Source organism: Urocitellus parryii, chromosome 3 (genome assembly GCF_045843805.1).
Source record: "Urocitellus parryii isolate mUroPar1 chromosome 3, mUroPar1.hap1, whole genome shotgun sequence".
Lineage (NCBI taxonomy): Eukaryota > Metazoa > Chordata > Mammalia > Rodentia > Sciuridae > Urocitellus > Urocitellus parryii.
The window spans coordinates 29506654-29516483 of record NC_135533.1 but is presented as its reverse complement, the minus strand read 5'-3'; the positions used below and the strand labels follow the sequence as shown (position 1 = coordinate 29516483).

General features: G+C 39.2%; 1 pseudogene; it reads left to right on the top strand.

Annotated features, from left to right (window-relative positions):
* Positions 1 to 2276: 2276 nt before the first annotated feature.
* LOC113184746 (phosducin-like protein 3 pseudogene) lies at positions 2277 to 2939 on the top strand (annotated as a pseudogene).
* The last annotated feature ends 6891 nt before the right edge of the window (positions 2940 to 9830 follow it).

The following is a 9830-nucleotide window of genomic DNA, read 5'->3' as shown; positions in this document are numbered from 1 at the left end:
TTGGGAAAATATACACTAGGATATTCTTAGGCACAGTATGAAGGCTTTAGATGAGCCAGTCAATCTTCCTGTTTTGCAAAAATAGTCAGATGCTTTCTGTTTTCCATTGATAGGATCATCTGGCCTCCATCTTTGTCCCATAAGTAAGACTAGAGGATTTTATATGGCATACTGAATCTCTTAACGAATATACACAAAAGGCTTTACATGATAACCATCCAAGGTATTTCGTAATTAAATTCTGAGGTTATAAGGATAAGAAAGGCCATTCTACAAATTAGAATGGCTCTTGACATCTTAACAGTGGCAGGAGGTGAAACCTGTGCCCCTATGGAAGTAGTGTGTGACGTGTGTGCTCCTGGTAACTCTGGCAGTGCTGCTTCATTGCCTTCCTGGTGTGTGCTCACAGACCTGTGCTGTCTGATCCTGCCAGAGCTTTGATGATTTACCATACTTGTGGCTTTCTGGAGCCCCCTGGTGGAGGAAAATCCTTTTCTTCCTACCTCTTATGCTAGATATTGGGATATTGGTTTGCTGCTTCATATTATTGCTGTGCAAAGCTGCCTGGACTAATGCCTCCAATGCCTGTGCCTTCTTTTCCAGAACATCAAAAGTTGAGTCATCAGACAACAGAACCTGGCAATCCCAGGGTTAGATCAGTCATGTTGAGACTTCTGATCCCTAGCTGGGTAGGGCCATCACCCCTTATCAGCTCGAAGAAATTTCAGAAGACGGATATTCAACCTTCATCTTCCCTTAAGAATAAGGAATCAAAGTCTCATTTGGAGGAAATGAGGTAGGATAGAAGACAAAAGGGTAGGTAGAAAGGAGACATTTGGGGCCAAACAAGAGTGGCCATGATTTACCAGACTTAAAGTCCAGGTTTCCACATGCTTTGATCACAAATAGCCCTATTAAATCAATTGTCAGACCTTGTCCACAGGTCCATAAATAACCTCTCTTCTGAACTGGACCTAAAGAAAACATGTCTGAGAATTCTTTGGCTCAACAAATAGATTTTTCTGTGATTTATACTTTTAGGATCTGATTACTTCATCTATGTGTCAATCTCTTGATAAAACCCTCAGTGTGAGGCCGGGGTTGTGGCTCAGTGGTAGAGCACTCACCTCGCACATGCTGAACTCTGGGTTCAATCCTCAGCACCACATAAAAATAAATAAATAAAATAAAGGTATTGTGTTCAACTACAACTCAAAAATATTTTTTTCAAAACCCTCAATGTTACACATGTAGCACTGTTTAGATCCATAAGCCAGGATGATGAGATCCCCACATGAGAAAATTGGTAAAGATTTTCATCAAAAACAAAGAAGACTTCAAAAAATACAACAAAAAAAGACCTAAAAAAAATACAACCCCTAGTAGGTAACATGTCAAGTCACCAACATAAGGGAGAGAACTAAAAATACCCTCTTTGATCATGTCTCTCTGCTGAAGATTTTACACATATAAACATGACTTGCTAAGGTGAAGCCAGCACATGCCTCTCCAAATCCTGCACTCCACGGTGTCTCTGAGTATGCACTTCTTGCTTTCTCTTCACAAAATCAGTCTGTGCCTCCCTTGGACCAATCCTTACATTCCTTTCTGCAAAAATGTTCAGGACCTCGCCACCTGAGTTGATATCTATCTCCCTTTTAGGGGATGTCTCCAGGACCCCAGTCCTGGTGACAGGTTCACTAAGCAGAGATACTACATTTAAGGTGGTAATTCAGGAAATTAGGAAAGGCCTAATAGTTTTCTGTTGTTGTATCAGGTTTCTTTCTTTTTACTTTGTTTTGTTTTGCTTTTTGGTCAGTTGAAACTTGGAACCAAAGGTGGCCCACTATAAGAGCCTTGTTAAAACATTCAGGACAGGATTCAGAGTCTAAGGGAGATCTGAATATTAGCATGGGTTTGACTTATTCACACTAAGAGGGCCTTCCACCAATGCCCTGAGCAACAATTTGTGAGGGGAACCCTGTCATTGTTGAAGGACTCTGTGATCACTCTTATCTCTGGGGCAGACCTGGCAATAGGAACTGCAGGAACTGAATTGGAAAACGTAAATGAAATTGGAGCAATTGAATCCCATGGTGACAGGAGCCAAATGGAGTCACTCAACCACCAAAGGCAAGATAGGCATGATTATCAGAATAGAGAGCAGATTCAAAGCAGCAATCAGAATAGTGTGGATGGAAGAGAGCTAGGGCTCGGCGGGGCTGGCTGGCCTGGGCATTCAGAGACAAGATGCAAGGCCCCAAAGCAGACGCTGAATGGAACGACATCTTATGCAAAAAGGGTATCCTGCCCTCGAAGGAAAGCCTGAAAGGATTGGACGAGGAAGCGCTCGAATTCTCCAGCAATCAGTGGTGAAAACATACGAAGACATGACTCTGGAGGAGCTGGAGGAGAAGGAAGATGAATTCAACGAGGAGGATGAGAGGGCCATTGAGATGTTCAGGCAACAAAGACTGGCTGAGTGGCAAGCGACCCAGCTGAAGAACAAATCTGGAGAAGTTTTGGAGATCTCAGGCAAGGATTATGTTCAAGAAGTTACGAAAGCCAGTGAGGGCTTGTGGGTAGTCTTGCACTTTTACAAACAAGGGATTCCTCTCTATGCCCTGATAAATCAACACCTGAGTGGACTTGCCAGGAAGTTTCCTGTTGTCAAATTTGTCAAAGCCATTTCAACCATCTGCCTACCCAACTATTCTGATAGGAACCTGCCCACAGTGTTTATTTACCTGGAAGATGACATCAAGGCTCAGTTCATTGGTCCTCAGGTGTTTGGTGGCATGAAGCTGACGAGAGATGAGCTGGAGTGGAAACTGTCCGAGTCTGGAGCAGTCAAGACAGACCTGGAGGAAAAACCTAGGAAGCCCATTGAAGACACGCTGCAGTCCTCGGTGCTCGGTCCCCATGAGGAGGGACAGTGACTCTGAGAGAGACTAAAGCTGCAGCTGACATAATTTGCTGAACTTTCTTGATATGATAAATCAACTTTTTTTTTTTTTTTTTTTAAGAAAAAAGAGCTGGGCCTGGGCCTGGGCCTGGGCCTGTGGCGCCAGGTCCTAGGGCCAGAGGGGTGGCCTGAGCCAGGAGCTGGGAGAGGCTGGCGACCTGGGAGGCCCCTCTGAGAGTGGAAGAAAGGAGAAGGAGCAAACAGGAAGGAGCCTTTGGTTTTAAGCGTTTGTATGAGTATATCTCCTATCGTGTACATTTTAGAAATAATCATTGCTGGGAATTCTATTCAATTTCTTGGAACTCTTTTTTAAAAAAATTAATAATACTTTCTTTATAAAAAAAGTCAGGACTTGTTACTAGAATGACAGAGATGTCTGTTTTCCCACTTGCATTTTAAGTAAGCCATAAAGCTGTGTGTTCTCTATTTTTTGATGCGTAATTAGTAAAAGGGATATGAGTTTTTAAAAAAATCGTGAATAAGTTATAGTGAAAAAACCACGAATTAAGTTTTATAGTTACATTAAATATTTTATAAACTAGCAACAGTTATCAACATATGAATGATCTTTAGAGAAAAATCTTTGTTCTATCCTGCTGAGAAGAAACAGACAATTCTTGCAAAACATTGTTTTATCAAAGCAATAACTGACAGGTTTAATTTACTGTCATTTCTTCAAGTGTTTTTTTTTCCTAGTTAAAATAATGTTTACCTCAGTCTGTTGAGGTAGAGAATCTTGATTATTGTAAAAGGCCACATTAAATTCTTTTTTGGAAGTAAAATTTAAGCAGTCACATAAAAAAAAAATAATAGTCTGACTCATGCACACCTACCACAATGCCTAATTGGTTATCGTGTTCCTAGAAGTGAAATAAGAAGCTTACTAAAGTCTTACTTGATCTGAATAAGCAGAAAAGCTCCAAGTCTTGTAAACAAAAGTGTCCAGATTATGTGTCCTTCAATATGTCCATAAATGCGGAGTCATAACTTTTAATGCATTACTATTAGGATTGTAAACTGGTCTGACAGCTTTAGAAAACGCTTTAGCATTATTATTTTAGTAATGTGATCATATGCATATTCTACCACCTGGCAGTTTACTTCCAGGCGTATTCTGTAAAGTAACTCTCTCTCTTTCTTGTGCATCAGAAGACAGGCACAAGAATGCTTGGAACTGCAATATGCCGCCCAAATATTCATCAACAGAAGCATATTCGTACAATGGAATATTAAGCCACAATGAAAAAATTAACTAGTTATTCACATCAATATGAGTAAATCTAAAACACAATGCTGAGTGCATGGATACATCCAATCTAATTCTGATAGGAAAAAATTAAGCATTCTATTGTTTCCAAATAGATTTCAGTTGGTAAAATCTCCAAAGAGTCTAGAGATTCTAAACATGTTTTTATACTGATGGGAAAGATGCCATTTAAAGCAGGAAACTGAGGAGTATAGATCAAAGAAGGGAAACTGTTGAATTAAAGTGTCCAGAATAAAGAAGGAAATGGACTTCAGAAAGTTACTCCTTTCTTTTATTGGAGAAGTATTTTTATCCATATGTTTATTGTATGTTTTCATTGTTTAAAATATAGTCACAAACCTGTAACCCACTTATTACAAACTTACAGGATAGTAGGAAATATAAAGGTAAAATTGTTTAGTGAACAATTTGAGAAAGATGACCTATTACCCTCTAATACTTTAGTGTATATTCAACAAACAAGAAAATTCTAACCACAATCAAGGAAAAGTAACCACAACGCAATTATCAAAATCAGAAAGTTTACACTGATATTAACTCAGATGTTAGCCTTAAATGGCAGATTAGATGTTAAATTAGATTTAGGGGTCAAATTAGATATTAATTCTGATGTTATTGATGATTTTTATTGAATCCTGAATTCAGATTTTGACAGTTGTTTCCATATATTCTTGTATAGCAAAAAAAGTTAGGCTTTGGAATCACGTGTTGCATTTAGTGTCTTCCACTCTGGATCAACTCCTCAATCTTTCCATGTTATTTGTGACCATGGCACTTCTTTTTATTTGTTCTTTTTCAATATACATGACAGTAGAGTGTATTTTAACATATTATACACACATGGAGAATAATTTCCCATTTTTGTGGTGGTGCACGATGTGGAGTTTCACTGGTGGTGTATTCATTAAGAACATAGGAGAGTTGTATCTGATTCATTCCATTGTCTTTCCTATTGCTATCCCTACCCTTCCCTTCATCCTCTTTTGCCTTCTATTCTTCCTTTCCCCCTCTTATTTCATATCAAAGAGAACATTTGACCTTTATGACTATAGCTTTTTTTTTTTTAGTTGTAGTTGGACACAAATACCTTTATTTTATTTATTTTTTTATATGGTGCTGAGGATCAAACCCAGCATTTCGTACATGATAGGCTAGCGCTCTACCACTGAGCCCCAGCCCCAGCCCCGGACCATAGCACTTTTTAAATTATAGGGTTTTGTTTCGTTTTGTTTTTACTGTCCCTCAATTTACATCTGTATATCTGCAGATCTTGAAATTCAAGCAATGAATCATGGAAGTAATATCATAAAAGTAATACAGTGCCCATTGCATTTCATCAGGTGGCATGTGATTCACATTTGTGTCATTGTTGGTGATGTTTATTCTAATGACTTGAAAATACCACTGAGAGGGGCATACTGACCATGCAAGACCATAATGCTTTTTCTTTCCCTGCTTCATTGTTAATAAGTATTTCATGGGTATATAATTTGAAATGGTGCATATATTCTATTTCTAACCAAACTTTCCATTTATTATTTAACTTTATCTGTACAGAATTGTGGTTTTGTAATTCAGTCAGTAGGTCTTAATCTATTAATACTACAGTTTATTTAGATGCTCAAATTGTCCTAAATTTGGTTAGTATGAGCCCATCAAGTTAGTTTTTAAGAACTTTTCACATGCTCCCATCTCTCTTTGAGAACTTCTTTGCTTTCTGCCATAAGAAATTGTTGTCATACTCTCTTTGTTCTATCCCTGGACTTAGGTATCTTTCCAAAGCTTTTTTTTTATAAATAAAAATGGCACTTAGAAGCCACAATCTGGGTGCTAGTCATGTTTATTGCTATTAGAGTGTCGCTCCTCTCCATCCTGGATAATACATTTATGTCTACATTGCTTTCTATGTATACTGAAAACCATGAGTTCACATATATATCTCCAATTGCAATTCCACATCACAGATTACTCTCTTTTTATAATTGTTACCCATTCTCCAACAATAAGAACTCTGGCTCTCATTCCCTTACTACATCTCCTGAATTGCTCATTTCCCTTGTGTGATCAGTCTCCTGTCCCAATGATGCCACCCCTTGTCCACATGGGTACCTCCCTATCCAGACCTGGCACTGACTCAACCAAGATGACTTTGACAATCCCCTTAGATTGACTAAACTGTGGACATGCTTTTTCCTGATGATAGGCCCCTAACCAAATCTCTCCCTTTTCTTAAAGCATTTATTTTAGAATTTTTAATTGTAAATTCATTCTCTGCCCTATTACAATGCATGTAAATCTTCTTTCAACCTGTTGCCAATTTTACAACCTAGGGATTGTTTTTCTTAAAAACCAGGAAACTATGTCGTGGAAATGTAAACAAATGGAAGGTAATATCTATCTCTATGTCCCAGGCTCTGTGGGAGGTGGAATCAAAATGTGATGAGTCCCAAGCAGCCCTATTTACAGAGAAAAAATGCTTAAAAATCAGGAGTAACCCAATGTGCTCAACACATCTACCCCCTATACTAGTCAGCTTTTGCATCACTGTGACCAATATATCTGACAAGAACATCTTACTGTAATATAAGTTTATTATATTAAATCTCTCAAGATTTCAGAGGTTCAGTTCATGGTTGGCCCAAAGTGAAGCAGGCCATCATGGCAGAAGGATGTGGCAGAGGACATGGCTCAGGACATGGCAACCAGGAAGCAGAGGAGAGAGAGCTCCATTCATTAGGGTCAAAATATAAACCCCAAGACATACCTCCAGTGACCTACTTTCTCCAGGCACACCCTACATGCCTACAGTTAATTAATATCAGTGAATTAATCCACTGATATTGTTACCCATCTCGTAATCTAACCATCTCACCTCTGAACATTCTTGCATTGTCTTACATGAACTTTTTTCTTTTTTAATTTAATTGATTTTGTTTTTTAAATACAAGACAGCAGAATGTATTACAATTCTTATTATACATATAGAGCACAATTTTTCATATCTTTATACATAAAGTATGTTCATGCCAATTCATGTCTTTATACATGTACTTTTTTTGCACTACAATTCTTATTACACATATATTCCACAGTTTTTCATATCTCTGTCTATAAAGTAGGTTGACACCCAATTTGTGTCTTTATACATGTTCTTTGGATAATGATGTCCATCACATTCCACCATCCTTGCTAATCCCCTGCCTCCTCCCTTTTTTTTAATAAAGAAAAATGGTTTATTTTGACTCATAACTTTAGAGATTTCAGTTCATGATCATGAGCAGACTCATTGCTTTTAGGCCTCTGGTGAGGGTGCCAGATGGCAATAGCAGGGAACTCATAGTAGAGAAAACTACTCCCCATATGGCCAGGAGCAAGAGAGACAGAGGAAGGGGTCTGGTGTCCCACAATCCATTTCAAAGTCATGCCACCAATGGCCTAAGTACCTCCCACAGTATCCCTCTTCATGAAGGTTCTGTCAGCCCCCAATAGTGCTACCCTGAGGACCAAGCCTTTATCACCTGGGCCTCTGAGGATATTCAACCTCCAAACCACAGCACCTGCTACAGACCAATACCTAAGGCCACACAGCAGCTATGTGGTATGGGAGCTTTAGGTCCTGCTTCTGGAACCTGGCAATGTGGCTGATGATCAAAGAAATATGCATAAAACAGCAATGTGGCTTACAGGGCCCTCCTTCCACGAGATCTATTTACACAGTCTGAGTGAGCTGCCTGCCGTTTTGTCTTACATGAACTTTTGAGGGATACTTCATATCTAAACCATTATCCCCACCCCCAACATCCTGAGTACTTTTCACTAGCTCACCTCAGTGCTTTAAAATGATAAGTATATACATTTTTTGCCAATTTAAAAATAAATTCTAAAAAGTAAAACAACAGTATTTGGTGGGAGTACCAGGGATTGAACTCAGGGGCACTCAACCACTGAGCCACATCCTCAGCCCTATTTTGTATTTTATTTAGAGACAGGGTCTGAGTTGCTTAACACCTCACTTTTGCTGAGGTTGGCTTTGAACCTTCGATCCTCCTACCTCAGCCTCCCAAGCTGCGGAGATTACAGGCATGCTCCCAGCAACAATAGTATTTTTAAAACTCCCTTCCTTTGTTTCTGCAGAATTCAATCTCTCTTCCCTCTATTGTACTAGTCTTCAATAAAGTCTTCCTCCCCTGCTTAGCTTTATCCAATGCAGCTCTTACTTTGATTCTGTTTTAGTCAGCTATTTGGCTGCTGTGACTAAAAGACCCAACCAGAACAACTGCAGAGGAGGAAAAGTTTATTTGGGAGCTCATGGTTTAAGAGGTCTCAATCCGTAGAGATAATACTCCATTCCCTGGGGCTCAAGGTGAGGCAGGACATCATGTCAGAAGAGTGTGGCAGAGGGAAGCAGCTCATATAATGATCAGAAAGCAGAGATTCCACTCTCCAGATACAAAATATCTACCCCAAAGCCATGCCCCCAATGCCCTACCCCCTCTAGCCACATGCCACCTGCCTTCAGTTACCACTCAATTAATCCCAGAAGGTGATTAATTCACTAATTGGGTTAAGTCTTTTATAACCCATTCATTTCTTCTCTGAACCTTCTTGCATTGTCTCACATGTGAGCTTTTGGGGGACAACCTCACATCTAAACCATAACAGACTCTCTTCATTTAGAATGACATTTCCTTATTCTGCTTAAGCTCTAACAGCCCCACACCAGGCCCTGGTGTATGGACACCCTCCTCACTTGACTCTAGCTCTGATTCCCAAGCCAGACTACTGCTTTGCATGGACATCTTCCGGCTCTGACTTCTTGCTCAGGGCCACATTGAGTCCTCTATTCTCCCACCACAGACATCTGTCTTTCTCTACCAAAAATGTTTTTAGGACTGAATTGTTTAGAAATGGAAGAGCAAGAAAGAGAAGGTAAAGGAAAGAGGAAGAGTTCATTTATTTATTTTATTCCATTTCTACTTGCCCTGAATGTACATCAGAACTACGACTTATGCTTGTCTCTTTCCCTAAGGATACATGACTGTCCCGCAGAGGTTCTGGGCCTCGTGCTTTTTGAAAGCTCCCCAGATGATGTTAATGTTCAGTGTGGGTTAAGAACCATTTCTTTATCAGAGGCAAAAAGGATCGGACTGTAGGTTGCAGGTGAATTAAGGATCTGGAGAGTGAAGAAAGTGTGAAAGCCTATCAGATGTCTTCGATTTCGTCCATTATGCAGAAAGAGACGCCACTGGTTGAAAGTGATGACAATCAAAATTGTCCATAAAATGGATAATTTACAAAATAATGCTTGTTGAGAAAGGGAGACAAAGCTTAATTTAAGTACTGTAGATGACAGGGCGGTGTACATTGCCTACTTAAAGTTAAATGCTGCAGAACTTTAAGTTTCTCAAATGTTAAATTTTTATTTATTTATTATTTTTTTACAATGTTTAATATATTTTTTAGTTATAGGTGGATACAATATCTTTATTTTATTTTTATGTGGTGCTGAGGATCGAACCCAGTGCCTCACCATGCTAGACAAGCCCTCTGCCTCTGAGCCACAACCTAGCCCTAAATTTTTATTTTTAAAGGAATATA